Raw genomic sequence first — 15,401 nt, 5'->3', positions numbered from 1 at the left:
CTTTTTTCTTTTTTGCATTTTTTGCCGACGTGTTAGAAACACAGAAATGTGGTCTGAAACTGGACAAACAGAGTTGTGTTGTTGTTTTTTCCAAACAGGTCATGTAAATCCCTCAAGCTTAACCCGGAGGTGCAGTTGTGATGCAATTAATGCCTCAAAAGCAACAACAAACACAGGTGGAACCCTCACTATCCCAGCCGCTGTGGTTACTCACCTTTCCTTCTCATGTTTCTGTGACAGCATCTGTGCCACTTGGGTCATTTGTGGTCGGGTCTTGGCTAACCTGTGCAACATTAGTCACCCAGCCATTACTGCTTCTCACCATGGCTGCAGATTATATATAATCATATCTGTCATCGATGATATTCAAGCAGAACCATCCAATAAATGTTTTCTTTTGATCTCCTCCTGTTAAATCCACATCAAACCCCGGTCCCTCCACTCCGCCAGGCCTGCCACTCAAATTACGACAACCGAAATCATTCCAGATTACATGGCCCCTTTGTATCTCACATCCGTCACTCAGAGAGAAAGCAGGGTTTTCACATGAGTGACACAATGTCGGAGTGGACTTAACCTCGTGGATTAACGCTCTCTGTGAAGCAGCCAATAAGTCCGAAGCTGCTGCTGGTTTCCACTGGACACCCTGTTCCTGTGTGGCTCTCACGGAAGATCAGGTCAGGGCTGTTTGTCTGAGAGAGGCGCTGAGCTCGGTCCTAGCTGTGTAATTCCGTTCTTTGCTCGTCCGTGCTGCAGGCAAATGCGGCGAGCAGCTCCCTCGGGTGGTAGCGAGTTTCAGTGGACGATTTAGAGTGAGATAATCAGCTGCTTGATAGAATAACAGCAAAAAAGAAAAAACATGTTCCTTTCAACCGATTGTAAAGTATCATATTAAAAAGGTTTATGGAAATGACACAATTTGAAACAGTCTCACAAAATAAAAGGTTTTACGCTCGCTTCAGGTGTTTTTTCTTTTTCGGAAAGCAGTAAATGGACACAAAAAAAATCCCTAAATCAAATACACATATTCATAACATAATGTTGTGTGAATCCTTCATTGACCCCTGTGAGTGGTCAGCTGTTTCCGCCACGGTTCTTCCCACCAATATTCCCTTTGTATTTGTCTCTGCAACATTCCTTTTACTAGCAGGTACCAAAGAAAAATTCCAGTTTTTCAGGCTAAAGCTAAATCTTCGGGACCACTGTCTTTGTTTCACCATGAATTAATGGCAAAACAATGAGGCTATGCCTCTATGCTTCCTCTTCCGAACCGAGAAAACAAATGTCGCCTATGCTGCCACCTTCTGACAGAAGTGAGCACTACATTGCCTGGTTTAATTGCTCTAAACCACTTGATGGAAGCAGCTGTAATTTGCAACTTTGTGGCATTTCTAAAATTCACATGACATTTAAATGGAAACAGTGCTAATAACTGCTACGTGACTAGCATCGTGCCTCCGTTTACTCACCATCTACCTCTGTCTGGATTCTGTGTCGAATCACATTTACGCCAAAAAGTTCTGATTTATTTGTTTACTTTGTCACACATCAAAAATGACTTCTGTGCCGGGCTGCTGCTTTTAGACACTGTTGGTTTCTCCTGCTGCTCATAAAATATACATGCATGGCTGTTGTTCTGTTGTACGCTGTTGAAAAGGTAACCCACATTTGCAGTGACGTTTGCTTTATTTCCTGAAGCTGTCAGCAGATTTCTGTATTTCTGGGTCTCAGGAGGCTCCCAGAATTGTTTTGACAGCTCCATGCTGTAATTTGTCTGCCAAATCATAATTGTATACCTCACAGTTCTCGGTGACAGTATTTATTTTTAGTTTGTTTGGTTGATTGGTGGGAGTGCAGGGTGCTAGTCACAGTAATAGGGGCCACCTCATACAGGTCCAAAGGTCAGAGCTCAGATTTATGCAAACACACACACACACACACACACACACACACACACACACACACACACACATCCTTGTACTTATATCTTTGTGAGTCTTTTCATGAGTATAATACATTCCCTAGCCCCTTACCCTAAACCTAACCATCTCAACTGACTGCCTGACCCTAACCTTGACCCTAAAACCAAGTCTTGACCTTCAAACAGCCCTTTGAAGATGTGAGGACCGAATAAAATGTTCTCACTTTCCAAAAATGTCCTCACTCTGTTGGTTAAATATATATTCTAGTCCTTAATATGTAGCAAGTACAAGAACTCACACACACACACACCAGCTCTGGACCTCTGAGCTAGTTCATCTCACCTAGAAATATATTTTCTTGACTTGATTTGATGCAATCGGATCAAAAACCACACAAGAGATATCAGTGCTTGTGCATCATTTCTGTTCATCAGAAGACACGTTTTCTGCGGTGTGCTTGACTCCCACTCGTGCACACAATTGTTTTCCGAAACACCAGTTTGCAATATGTTTCATAGCAACACACGAGGAAAATGAGGTTAACGTGGCAGCGTGTTAACAACAATTAAGAATCAAACAGAGCCGAAAGCAAAGACCGGTGAAAATAGAACTGAATATGCTCGCATTCACGACGAGCTGATGCAACCACTTCACATTCTCATCATGTCTGGTTTCAACTTTCCAGGGTAAAACCACCAACAGCAGCATTTATCTGGAGAAGGCACCTCATTATTGTCTCAGCAATGTACACATAATTCGTCCCAAATAAGGAAATCGTCCCCTTGTCCTGAACCGCAGTGTCTAAGAATGGGCTTAGTTTGTATTTTCTAGCATTCGTTTACCACCTGAATGCCTACTAATACTAAACAGTAGAGGATGATAAATAGCATGGAGCTAATAAGGAGCTCACGTCGGAGGGTAATTGCGAGCCGGCACCTTCACCGTCACTTCTGTGGAGGGATTACCATTTTGGCTCATTTGCAGTCTCTGACTCCTCCAGTTATGTTTTAATGACTCCATCCATCCACCCTGGTATCTACCGTCCAGCCTCTCTGCCATCTGACCGTTTATCCCTCATGGCCTGAGCTGCACCACTTCCAGATTCAGGGAAATTATGCTACTGCTTATCTCCGTGTCAAAGAAATTGGAAAAACTGTCCGGCATATCTGTCCATCTTCAGCCTGGGAAGGATAGTAATCTCAGTGTTTGTGGGTTTTATGTCATAGATGGGAGACAGACTTGAAAATTGTTTTGACAGATTATCTGTTTTGAACAGTCGGGGCTGGTTATATAATTCTCTAAAAACAAAGAGAAGAAGAAGAAGATGGTAAACCTATGAATGATCAGTCCACTGAAGAAAAACTCTTTAGATGTAGTCATATATTTTAATATATTTAAGAGACTCTGTATGTTGAGAAAAACAGCAGTGCGAGTTCTGGGCTGTATGACTGATACCATCCACAAGCAAACCAGCAGACGCAAATGGTGGTGGAATGCGGCTGAGATTACCGCCTATCTTTCCCTCTAATCAGTTTTTTGCTCACTGTCGAGCGCCGTCCTAACCCCACTCTCACACAAGTTCAACCCCCATTACTCCAAGGACCTGAAGCATGAAATAGGCTTGCCAGCATGTGGACGTCAGATTGTGTGATGTTAAAGCACAGACCTCTTGATCGACGCTGGCTGACTAGAAGCGAGTGACTCATGCAGTGAGTGACATTGTCATTTAAATGGCTTTGATGTGAATTAATGACGACGGCCTGGAACTCGGACTGCTGTTTACTTAGTCAATGCTTTCATTCACTCGGGGTCACTCGTCATCTTGGGGTTTTTTTTCTTCTTTCTTTTTTTACATTTTTTTTTAAATAACTGATTTTAATTCATCAGATAAATCTCTTTACTGGCTTTTCTCTTCGATGTGTTTGTTGTGACATTTTGAGGGCCGGTTTTTGACATTCTCCGTGTTAAATTAACCAACATATTTGCCTCAGTCTTATGAGTTAACTCGTCTGAGTGCCGTCTTCCAACTTCCCAGCAATCAAGATTTTATATGAGGCTTTCAGACCGTCGGGACTCAACGCTGCCCCGCACGCTCATGTGCTCATCAATAAATGGCAATCCGTCCTTTTATGAGCGATCCTGAGTCTCTCTTCATCACTGTCTCCATTAATACAGAATATTAGAGTCTGATTTCTATGATAGAGCGCCCCAAGGCAAGTTGTGTTTTTTTCCCCCCTCTTTTTTCCCCATTTTCATCAGGCGTGACCCTGTCATCTCCGCAGGCGACACAGGGAGATTGTTCTGCTCATGAGAATTGACTAGCTAATCCACAGCAAAGCACTGCCAGACAGAGCAGACACTGAAGGCTGCCTTCATCAGTCAGAGCTCCGGCATTATCGCCGTCATGAGCCACTGATGAATTTGCTATCAACGGTCCATAAAGATGAGTGGGTGGGGATATGCATGTGTGTGTGGTGTGTGTTTGTGTGTGTGTGTGTGTGTGTGTGTGTGTGTGTGTGTGTGTGTGTGTGTGTGTGTGAGAGAGAGGGAGACAGCGAGAGAGAGAGAGAGACAGACGCACTTTGACTTTTATTAATGACTCCACCACCTCATTCGAGACGAGAGGTTCCATGAAATATGTGTTGCCTGTCTGTGCTGAATGATGTGCAGGATATGATGTGAAAGTGTGCGCACATGCGCTCAGCTTCATATTGAATAACTTAATAGATTTTTAACACCTTATTTGTATCCTTGACGATCACCTCTGCTGATATTAAATGCTCAAGAAAATCAAATGCATGCATTCGCCACATGGTGACTCAAGCCCCTGCAGATAGATTTTCATACGATGCGGAAAAGAATTAGAATCCTGTAAGAAGAAAGGTTAAATGTAACATCATTTACAATACAGATTTTCTACAGTCGATTTTTTTTGTCCGGAGGACACAGATTCCCTCTGGAGTTTAAGGTCAGACACTGTTTGTATAAGGCAAACACACCGGTCTGTTTCCCATCATGCATTCAGTATAGCAAAGTCTGAGTTTGGAAGAATTTATGTGCTTTTTTTAAAAAAAAAAATTTATTCTATGTTCATATCCACCAAATTAGAATTAAAAAAAAAAAAAAGTGAAATGGCAGTTCTTAAAAATTGTCTGAAACCCTTAAGTACATAAAATTTCCATTATGTCTTTGTGTTGATTTTCCAACACCCATGAAATTCCTTGGACGTAATCATTACACAGACATGGAAATGTGAGAGGTGCTCCATTAGCCTGAAGGCTCTCTTGCCTTTATCTTTCTATGGAATAACACTGCTGATTCGTATTGATTTGTGGGAAAGAACCTGATGAATTGCCGGCTCCGAGACTGTAGAGGCAACACATGGCTTAAAGACTCCAGAGAGTGGCTGAACATGAGGGCCCCAGCTGGGGATGTGTAGGACATAAACAGCTGCACGTATGGAGGGAAGTAGTCCTTTATAGATACATTTGTGAGGTGATTATTCAAGTTCAGCCGAAATGGCATTTCATGGGTGTGTAACTGTTGTGTAACCTGACATGTGGCTCAGTGACATCGAAATAGAAAGGCGGGATAAAAGGTCGGGATTGGAATGCTGACAAGGAATCTAGGATGTGTCTAAGTAACGATGGGTGAAGCCTTGGCGGCGCACTCTGATGGGAGAGAGCCCATCTTGTTCTCCTGGTAGTTGCCTTCTGGAGCTGTCACAGATTCCTCTTTCCTCAGGATGAATAAATCTGAGCCGGCGGGCTCAGAACCACGGTGTTTTGGGGACAAAAACAGTGTTTGAGGTTGTGTACAGCCAAAAACAAGCCAACAGACCATTTTTGCCTGCCCGTTAACTCATGAATCTTAACTCAAAGAAATATACACATGCTGCTGAAAGTTGGGGATTGACTGAGCGGTGGATACTGTTGAGGATCTCAATTTAAAAGGCAATTTTCATTTCAGTTTAACTGCAACTTCACTGCAAAAAGGTTAAGTTATTTAGCTGTAAGAGGAAGCAAAATATCTTTTTCCGCTGAACAACATACTATACAGTATACAACAGGGACGGGATCACTAAAAGTCACTAAAAGTGTAATTAATACAGTTCATGTGTTTCATAATGTGTTTAGTGCTTAATGAATGTCTTATTTCTTAATTAATTTGCAAGGAGATGAGCTCCACTGGTGCCCTGTGAATATGGCTAATCACTGGAGCTTACACATTCGGGTTATTATCATTTGATGCACATGCGTTGGTTATAAAAGAATGCTTTTTAACAAAAAGAAGGGAAAAAAATCCACTGTAAAAACTTAATTACACTATCATTAAATTAATCATTTATTTTAAGGAGATGTTAGTCAAAGAAGTGCAGTGAGGGGTTCAGCTTTTATCCCAGCGTGGCATCTCTGAATGATTCTAGAAAGAACCCATTTGAGCCTAATTATTCCAGCAGCGTCACGGCTGAGTTGTCAAGTCCAAAACAAATAAGAGCACGTGGGTTGTTGCCTCCCATCACGACAGCGCCCGCTGCTCGTATTGTTGACCCCGAGTGCTCTTTCATTATCTTATAGATTCCTGACGTGGGTTGCTACTCTGTCTCGTATTTGGGAAACACTTTTACTCTGCATGGACTCATTAATCCGCACTGGAGAAATGATGTTGGAGCACAGCCGGGGCCACTGGTCTCGCCGTCAATAACTATTACATTCTTCTTTGTGAGGATGTATGTTGGGAGGGGGTAATTGTTACTGCCGTCTAACTGGACTTAATGATGTGTTGTCAGATGGAATATTACATATCATAGTAAATGAAGCAGCATATATACACATGTGTTCACACTACATCGTTATTCCCTGAAATTTTGTTTTTTTTTTATGTGAAGGCTAATTTATAATCCCCTTTTGTACAAAAATAAAAACATACATACATAATAAATCATGTCACGGCCATCATACCCATTGGCATGAATATCGCTAAAGTTTGCAGAAAAAAGAACGGATTCATTTCGATTAATTAATAAAAAAAATAAAAGTAAAATCGTTAAAGAATGAATATCACCCTTTCTTCTCGACTGCATGTGTAGATTTAGGTGTTAAATCGGAGCTCACCTCAAAAAGTTCTGCCTTTTTTCACGTTTTCTTGGTGTCTAACTGTCTGACACTGCCCCGTGTGGTCTGTATCTCCGTCCAGTGTCCACATGCTTTTATTGTCACGTTAAGCGGTTTAAGCGCAGCGCTGGCTCGCACCTATAGTGCGTGGGAGTGTGGGGCTCCCTGCGGTAGCCGCAGCGTTTCTCCTGCCATCACTGCTTTATACCGTGTGCCTGTTTGTCTTCACTCTGCAAGCTGCCTGCATGAGAATTATTTGGGAACAATAGTCCTGTTAATTGATTTTGTCTCCAGTAACAGAAAGAAATAGAACCCTGCCTCGTCTTGCCCTCCTCTCCACTCTGAAGAGTGAGAACCAATCTAAAATCCCCCCGCCTGACACTTAATGTCATTCCCTATCAATTTTCCACCTCCTATCCTGCTTCAGCCTGGTCCAATTCCAGCTGCCTCGTGGCCACAGGTCTCTCTGACAGATTATGTGATCTTTGCAACTTTGGTTTGTGAATCCTGCTGTTTTTGTAGAAATGGTGGAGGAGGAAGGACAGTAATAGTGGACAGAGAGAGAGAGTGAGGGCCTCAGCGCATCACTGAGACAGCTCCAGAGACAAAGGCCATTAGAGTGGAATAATCTTTACTGATTACAAGTGAGGAGTCCTCTTCGGGGGCTCAGACAAAAACAGGTTTTTAAACGGTCATACAGGCAAGAAAGTGACGTAATCTTTGAAAAAACGCCCCCCCCCCCCCTTCAAAAAGCCTGAAGAGAAGCTGACAGATTGCGTATCCCTTGAGAAGTGCTGATGTTTTGGAACAATTTCATGACTAGTTTCCACTCTACCAAAGCAGTCAGGGCCACCGGATCATTTAGAGAGACAGTTTCAGCCATTTTGCCTGAATCATACAAATAGGAAATGACACTGATCAGATTCATAATTCACTGCTACCAACTGCACGTCAGCTGATGCATGGGCGCTATTATGCAAATGCACACATTTAAGCAGTCATTTACATCGGCGGCCGAGGACGCAGGTTTTATTTACTGTTTGGATGAATCATAATAACTAGAGGCGAGCCTGTTTAGGGAATTCAAATGGGGGCAGAAGTAGAGGAGGAAGGCTCAATGAATGCACATATTTTTCCGCTGATCGAGTCAGAGACAAAGATCAGGCGTCATTAGCCGGTTTAATCCCTATGGCACTTCACAGCTGCAGACCTCAGCGAGGGGAAAACATCTAAACTGTCAAGGAACTACAAACAATTAACTGGACATTTTACAAGTTAAATGCTTCAGTCATTAGAGGCTGGAAGCGTCGTTTTTAGCAACTGTTACTTTATCTTGTGTATTTCCACCAGGAAAGTGCTTTGCTGAAGTGTTGCATTTGCCTGCAGGTTTACTGTAAACTTGGAAAACGGTGCAAGCCTGCTTTATTTCTCAGAATCAGGAATGTCAAATCAGATCGTGGTTTTTTTTGTGTTTGAATTATTCAAGAAGAATGCTTGTGTATCACAATGTCAGTCTTTTTATAGGTTTGGTATCCATTCCTGTCAGAAGTGCCTGATAGTTGAAGTACTTGTTGCTAGAAGATAATAGAGATCAAAGAATGACAGCAAACGAGATCAAAGAATAACAAAAGCAAAATCATGCCAAACATTTGCTGACAAACTATCCAAGTTACCATCCTGTATAATCTAACTTATCTTTGTCTTCTTTAACTGGGTTATACCAGTCGGTGCATTTGGCTTTTGAGAATTTGTAGATGGATTTTTTTTGTTAATCCTCTGTCTCTTTTAGCTTCCAGTCACAAATATAATTCTGGAGTCATCAAGAAGTCATGCAGAGAGACCCCAAAAACATGACTTCAAGACATTTACTGATGAGTTGTTGATAATCAGATGATGATATTGGAGGGAAGTATGACTTTAACTTCTACCTTTGATGGGACTTGGTGTTGTTGAGCCTTCGTGAGAGCTTTCCAGAGTGTGCTGACACTTTAGGAAACAGATAAAAGTGTTTACACAGTCAGCTAGATGTTGGTGTGAGCGGAGTGTCAATGCATGTTTGCAGTTTCAGTTTGCATTTTGCAGTTTGTCAATTTCTGAATACAATCTCTTTCAACAGGCAACGTGGTATAATCACCAAGGGCAGTTGTAAATAGAATACGGTAGTTATGAAAAATGATGCAATTAAGTGTTTTTTTCAGTCTTAAACTTGTTGGCCTTGGCTCATTTTCTGTGAAGAAAATTTAACAGCACCAATTTTCTCTGAGTGTACTGTGCTTACCCCTCTATGCGTCTGTGTTGCAATTGTGGTGTGCAGGTTCTGGACTCAGGGTAATAAAGTAATAAAATGTGGTAATTGCTGGTGCAAGGCTGCATGACTAATGCCTGCGGTGATTGACATCTCTCAGCCAGTGGAGAACAGGTGGTGCTGAAAGCTAAGCTAACAGTAGAGAGGCAGCACACCCCCCCCCCCCCCCCCCCCATGCATCCTCTCATTCCTTCTGTCACCAACCATCTGAGTCACATCATTGCGTCCCTGTGTTATGGTACTATATGGCCCAAGCCATCAAAGCTTGTGACTGGTTTTGGTCTCAGCTTGTGAGTCTGTGTTTGTGTCGTTATGGCAAAATGTGGTCCTGAGGATGTCCTCCGAGGCTGGAACTGCTAGGTGACTTGCAGTACTCGAGTCACTGCAGTAGCATCATAACTGTGCAAGATGCAGTCACAAAACTTTACAGGTGTCCATTCAAGAACAAGATGAAAGGCAAGAGTGTTGTCTGATTCATACTCATGTAGTAATGTAGCGATGACTACTAAGTAACAATGTAATAATGTAGTAATGACTACTAAGTAACAGTAATAGTATATTAATGACCACCAAGTAATAAGGTAATAATGTAGTAATGACTACTAAGTAACCAGTAATAATGTATTAATGACTACTAAGTAATAAGGTAATAATGTCGTAATGACTACTAAGTAACCAGTAATAATGTATTAATGACTACTAAGTAATGGTAATAATGTAGTAATGATTACTAACAGGTAATAATGTAGAAATGACTATTAACAGTTAATAATGTAGTAATGACTCACAACTAACGGTAATACTGTAGAAAAGATGACTAAGTAATACGTAATAATGTAGTAATAACGAATAAGTAACAGTAATAATGTAGTAATGATTACTAAGTAACAGGTAATAATGTAGTAATGACTGCTGTGTATCAGATAAGAAATGTAGTAATAAAGACTGTATACCATGTTATACTGTAGCGATTATGTCTCAGTACGTGTGTAATAATGAATACTGATGTAATGATGTAATAATACCACTGAAAACTCATCTTATAACAGAACTGTAACTACAAAGTACTCGTGTAGTAAAGCAATCATCATGACTGATATCTCGAGATGAACATTTGTCACCTTTTTTCCTCCCATTTCTCTTTTTTGAGAAGAAACCTGAGAAGGTGGTGTTGAGAGTGTTGAGCAGATAAAAGCAGCCTGGCTGACATGTGTAACATTTCACAGTGGGTGCTGCTGTGAAAATGATTTCATGTTCACGCTCTGAAAAACTTCTGAAAGATTGTTCAATTCCTTTGCCTTGGCTTGAACTTGTGACAAACTGCGTTGGGTCCATGATTGATATAAATATCCGCCATTCCTCAGCTGCAACAAATTGTCCCTGTCATTTAACTTAATTTATTTCACAATGAATCAATTGTGGTTCATCAATGCTTATCAATCAAAACAAACATGAATATTCATGAATCTGCTTGGGTGTGTCAGTGGTACATTCATCATTTTACTAAGTGAAAATCCTTGATACTCAATAGATGGCATACAGTGCATTTAGGTACTTTTTGCTCATGCAGAATTAGAAAATAACACTTCGAGTCCAAGCATCATACCTGAAGCGATTCACACATAATGGATTCATCTGCTCTTCAAGCTACATTTTGAACGTCACATTCTCCACGAGACTAAAGTTAGCCGCTGTGGCCGGGAGGACGCTCCATGGGAATGAGCTGCATGTCGTCCTGGAGGGGAGAGCGGGGGAGATTGTGCTTATCAGGAGGCTCCCGCTCATTTGTAATGCAGAGCCACAGCAGCGCGCGCTTCTCTCCCAGCTCGAGGCCATGCAGACATTGAAAAATAGGCAGCTAAAACCTCTGACTGTCTTATCTAGAGAGCTCACCTCACACACTAATGCTAATAACTACTGCAGCATATTTACACACTGATTTTTGCGACGCTCTCACATTTTTTTTCTTTATCAGAGATGCCGAGGATCCCCTTCGCAGGCCGAGTGCAGGGAGAATGTTGGAGAAGTAAAGGGAACATGGATGAATTCTGCTGGTCACCTTATCTCATTCAATGGAATGACACTTCCACCAATTTGTGATGGGAAGTTGCGGGGGGGTTGGGGGGGTTTCACTTCCCAGGAAAATGTAATGTTATGAACCCAAAACTATGCATTGACAATACAAATAGCTTGTAGTTTTTCACGTTTTTATCAGACATTAGCAAAAAACAAAAAACAAAAAGGGAAGAAGTATTCCCACTGATGATGTAAGTCCTGAATTAATCCCTCAAATTTATGAAAAAAAATAAAAATAAATGTGCCACAACAATAATAATAACATGAGTTTAAACAAGGTGAGGGGATTTACGCTGCTCATCCTGTGACGGGGACTCACAGCAGCCAGGTTTGACCTCATCCGCTCTTATCTACCCAGTCTTTGCTATTTTGCTTCTTTCTTCTTCAATTTCAAATGATTTGTCCATTTCATAATTTCAGAAGAATAAATTCAGAAGACGATTGGAATAGATTGGTTTTAATGACTTGATATTGTGTCTTTATGGTATAAAGTAAATAAATTACATAAATAACAGACGCTGTTAAAAAAAACAAACAAACACGTAGGCGCTGAGTGTTATGAAAGCCAAGCAGCGTGAGTGTCAGGATAAAAACTCCTCTCCATATTTTCCACAGATTTATTTTCGTCATGAGGCCTCTTTGTCCAAACAAATGTCTTAGAGAGGGTGAGAGTTGGTTTACCTCTCTGCAATATTCCCCATGATGTACGTAGACGTTGTTGTGACACTTTTTCTTTTCCTTAGCTCTATAAATGTATCTCCGTAGAACGCACAGGTTTCACATGGCCACTCAAACTCGCTCGACATTTGCTACGAATAAATTTAAAAGTTTGATAAAAACAAGTTACAGAGAAAGATAGAAGAGGAAACACCTACAGTTTTAAAAATGAGCCTTTTTTGAAACTGAATTCAAAGTCAAAGTCAGGTTTGGAGATCTGGCATCTGTATATTTGTGTGACCTTCTTGTTGTACATTAACTAAACGCTGCTTCTCCATGTGGACTTAGTAAACAGAGAGCAGGAAGATATGCAGCCGTGAGACCTCCCTTTATTAGGGATTTTACATTATTTGACAAAAAAGGACTTGAAAATATGTATCGTCATCATTCTGCAGTGATGATGGATGTCACAGCTGTCAAAATTGTGTTGTTTTTTGGTTTTGTTTTGTTTTTTTACAGTGGCATTCCAGTTATTATAATGTGACCTGGGAGGTAACGGCTAAGATAAACATACCATAAAAGATCCTTGCCTGCAATGCAAATATTTTAGCTCCAGTAGAGCGTCTCTGCCTACAGACGGACACAAGAAGCCCATTTTTATGTAAGCAATAACTATTAGCCATAATCTGGGGTCTGACCATTAAAGATAAAACTACAATTTTATGGCCTTGTCCCTTATTTACGACGTCCCGTGTTGATGCCTCACACAATTTAAATCGAACTTAATGCATAGGTGATTGACTCAAGTCCGTTACCATCATGGGATTTTTAACCACCGCTGAACAGAATCTGGCACCAGGTTTCTCCTAGACCGGGTCTTTAGTTTGCCAATAATGGGGTTGCTGCTTGAGTTGCTCCGTAAAATGTGGTTCTATTATTGGGTCCATTAAGTATACCTCTGTGTAATGACACTCCACTCACAGACGCTTCTCTCTCGACCCGTCTCCTAATAAGCACTTTTACATTTCATTTTCATTATTTAGCGGGCAGCCTTTATCCTCAGCCACTTACATTTAGACGGTGAGCATAAATTAAAGGGCTCGGAAGCCTCTGGAAGCAGGTACAAGCAGGTACAAGCAGGTACAAGCGCTGGTGTGGCCTTGAGGGTTCGCTTGAGTTTGAGGGGAGAAGCCATCCGTTTGGTGCTAAACAGTGTAGGAGGAACGTACCCCTTGTTGTAGTTTGTCACAGTTGTTTGTTGTGTACTCAAGGAAAATATGCCTCCCAGCCGCAGGGTGTGGGGGGGGGGGGGGGGGGGTTACCTGCAGGTCTGCTGTGATGAGGGAAGTGTTGATGTCACGGCCAAACCACAGGATTATAGATTCATGGCTCATTCAACATCAATCAATGTGTCAATCTCCTGTGGGACATCAAATAATGTGCACGCACAACAGCATGAATTCATAAGCAATATTTAATAAGTCCCTTGCAGTGTTCCTGTTAAAATAATAGAATCTTTGAGAGGCTTTTCATCTTCCTAGTCACAGGATGTTGACTCAACATTGTGACAATAATTTGATTCCCAAACTGGGGTGTACATATCTCCAGGGGGTATGCACAGTTACATCAGGGACACAAAAGATACACAAAAGATAATAATAATTGTAGTATCCTCTCAAGATCCTTCCTCAAAATTGAACCAGTGCTTGAATGTTTTTCTGAAGACCCGCCTGGGTACTGTTCCTCGGGTTGGATCTCACTGCACTCGCCTGAACGAGCCAATCAGAGGCAGAGGAGGGCAGCAGGTCTCTGAAGGTTATCCAGTTCCTTCTGGGTCGGATGAAAATAAGGCTGTTTAGCACTGAAAATGTTGTCTGAATCTCTCTTATATGGAAATTATGCTTATACATGCATGAGAGGAACAGATCATTCCACTACATGGCCTGACTGAACTAGCTTTGACATTAGCGGTGCTAGCTTAGCCACTTGTAGTGCTAGCAGGTGTCAACAGCAGGGAGAAGTCACCGATGACAACTGTGACATCTGATGTGGAGTCGAGCGGTGACAAACCAACACTTTAGTCCTTAGGGAAAAAAAAACAGAAAAGAAAAACCCTTCAAGCGCATCACACATGTATTTGGGCAATTATGATCTTGCAAAGCAGCCAATTAGATGTCTTGTTTTTCCTTTAAACAAAGAACGCCTCTCATCTCACTCATGATGTGTCATCATGGTGGTAAGAGACGCACTGTTGTATGTTGGTAATAAATGCAAACCCGTGCAGAAGGTAGAACCCTGCTATTTTCCTGAATTGGCAACTGCTGGAATCTTTTTTCCAGCTCTGTATGTTGAACTAAATCTTTTCATACATTTGAATAATTCACCCTTTATCCAGAAGCAATCTGTATTCCGTCTATAATTTGTCTTTCCCTCCATTTCCTGTATTTTGCCATTCAGTTTCCCATTCTTGGCTCTCCCATTCATGTCTGATTGATTTGATTTTCCTTAGAGAGAGATCGCGGAGCTGGGATATGAGTGTATGAAGTGTGATTTATGCGAGACAGTCGAACAGCCATTGCTTCTCAATGCCCCCCCCCCCCATTCCTCCTCCCTCCCTCAGGATGTATGAAAATGACTCTCAGTATTTTCCACCTCATCAGGAACTGTGCAAAAAACACATATTTTAGATTAAATATTTTTCTTTGGGTTGGAGGGGGGGGGGGTTCTGTGAGCAATTGAAGTGTGACATTTGTCTGTGGTGGCTTGTTTTATAAGCTGCCGCTTTTGGGTGACAGAAATTGTGAGAAAGATCTATTTTCTTTCAGCTTCTGTTTCCATTTTATTGTTTACTTCTTTGTGGCAAAGCCGAGGAGGAGCACTACAAAGCACTGAATATTAAACGGCTACACCTCTCTATTTTTTTCTTTGTTTCTGTTATTATTTTTCAACCCTCAAGTTCAACAGGCAGCTTCACATTTCATTTTAATATAAATGTCTCGATCCTCCTCATCAACTGGACCCACCAACCCTGCTGCAGCTTATTACTGGCAATAATTTGGCGCTGCGTTTATCTCAATTACGAATGAAACTAACTCTGGTGATGTTAAATCGATTTTGCATTGCAAACATAACGTTTTTGGGGTTTTTTTTTGGTCACATAGCTGTTCAAAGCTAATGCGCCGCCATGAGATTAGATTCTACGCGACCCGACTCTGCCCACGGTTGTGCTGAAGCTTAAACATGGATTCACTACTCGGGCCAAATCGAAACCAAACACATTTCCTCCAAAATGACACAAGTCTGTTAAAGCTCTTTTCTATGTGTTGC

General features: G+C 41.5%; 1 protein-coding gene across 4 annotated transcripts in view; it reads left to right on the top strand.

The window, feature by feature from the left end:
• Window positions 1-15,401, top strand: part of kazna (kazrin, periplakin interacting protein a) — a 173,210-nt gene that overhangs the window by 133,578 nt on the left and 24,231 nt on the right. The gene's annotated exons all lie outside the window — the stretch shown is intronic.

This window comes from Aulostomus chinensis, chromosome 9 (assembly GCF_037954235.1).
Source record: "Aulostomus chinensis isolate RoL2024-O1b breed Wild chromosome 9, RoL_Achi_v1.0, whole genome shotgun sequence".
NCBI lineage: Eukaryota > Metazoa > Chordata > Actinopteri > Syngnathiformes > Aulostomidae > Aulostomus > Aulostomus chinensis.
Note: the sequence above shows the minus strand (reverse complement) of the source record. Positions and strands in the feature narration are given on the sequence as shown.